Below are 1,936 nucleotides of genomic sequence, written 5' to 3'. Positions count from 1 at the left end.
TGCCCCGTCGTAGTCCAACTATGACAATCAAAGTCAAGACCTCCGGGTTGAGACTTTCTAAGAGTACAAGCATAAAGGAACACGGACCAAGCCGTACCGAGAGAATCGGTACTAGAGCCCTTGTGGTTCTACATTGAGAGAGCCCTCGTGGTTCTCATTAGGGGCTTTATGCAAGAAGTACTCAATACTGTGGTGTGAAGTATAAAGTATAGAGTCCTCCACTGGTCCACGCTGCTCCGGCGGTCCTGGGTAAGATAGTTCATTCTAGCTTGCCCTATGTGGAAGAGGACTCAATACCCTACCTGTTGAGCTTGAAACAAAGTCATCACTTGGGCATGCTCATATTGCCATACACAATTACATTATATTCGAATGAGCATGCAAGCGACCCTATATAGACCGAACCAAAACGATAGATACCGCCGTAGTTCACCCCCACCAAGTGATGACTTCAGTATGGCTAGTGTGTGAAGTATAAAGTATAGTCCTCCCCTGGTCCACACTGCTTCGGCGGTCCTGGGTAAGATAGTTAGTTCTAGCTTGCCCTATGTGGAAGAGGACACAATACTTAATACTTAGAGTACAAGCATAAAGGAACACGGACCAAGCCGTACCGAGAGAATCGGTACTAGAGCCCTCGTGGTTCTACATTGAGAGAGCCCTCGTGGTTCTCATTAGGGGCTTTATGCAAGTCGTACTCAATACTGTGGTGTGAAGTATAAAGTATAGAGTCCTCCACTGGTCCACGCTGCTCCGGCGGTCCTGGGTAAGATAGTTCATTCTAGCTTGCCCTATGTGGAAGAGGACTCAATACCCTACCTGTTGAGCTTGAAACAAAGTCATCACTTGGGCATGCTCATATTGCCATACAATATTCCATTATCTACTAATGAGCATGCAGCTATATGATTATAACCTGTAAACGATTACCCCGCCGTAGTTCAGCGCTTCAACCAAGTGATGACTTCAGTATGGCTAGTGTGTGAAGTATAAAGTATAGTCCTCCCCTGGTCCACACTGCTTCGGCGGTCCTGGGTAAGATAGTTAGTTCTAGCTTGCCCTATGTGGAAGAGGACACCATACTTAATACTGTGGTGTAATGAACAAAGTATAGTCCTCCACTGGTCCACGCTGCTTCGGCGGTCCTGGGTAAGATAGTTAGTTCTAGCTTGCCCTATGTGGAAGAGGGCATACAAGACAAAGTATAGTTCTCCCCTGGTCCACGCTGCTTCGGCGGTCCTGGGTAAGATAGTTAATTCTAGCTTGCCCTATGTGGAAGAGAGCATACATGAACCAAGAACGAAGGTTAGATCGAGGAATGATTCGACAACTAACCGATGGTATGAAATGTGAAGAATTCAAGCAAGCACACAATCAAGTCATCACTTGGGCATGCTCGATAGCCAACCCTATGACATTAACCTAGTAGAGCATGCGAAAACCAATATATATGTAAACGATGCCCCTCCCTAGTTCAGCGCTTCAACCAAGTGATGACTTCAGAATGGCTAAATCAAATCGGTTCAAAACATACCATCGGTACCCTATTGAAACACACAAGTCGATATCAAACCTCATGATTGTGTAGTCCTCCACTGGTCCACACTGCTCCGGCGGTCCTGGGTAAGATAGTTCATTCTAGCTTGCCCTATGTGGAAGAGGGCACATTACTCAATACTGTGGTGTTATGAACAAAGTATAGTCCTCCACTGGTCCACGCTGCTTCGGCGGTCCTGGGTAAGATAGTTAATTCTAGCTTGCCCTATGTGGAAGAGGGCATACAAGACAAAGTATAGTTCTCCCCTGGTCCACGCTGCTTCGGCGGTCCTGGGTAAGATAGTTAATTCTAGCTTGCCCTATGTGGAAGAGAGCATACATGAACCAAGAACGAAGGTTATGATCGAGGAATGATTCGACAACTAACCGATGGTATGAA

Source organism: Anopheles coustani (genome assembly GCF_943734705.1).
Source record: "Anopheles coustani chromosome X unlocalized genomic scaffold, idAnoCousDA_361_x.2 X_unloc_6, whole genome shotgun sequence".
Taxonomy (NCBI): domain Eukaryota; kingdom Metazoa; phylum Arthropoda; class Insecta; order Diptera; family Culicidae; genus Anopheles; species Anopheles coustani.
Note: the sequence above shows the minus strand (reverse complement) of the source record.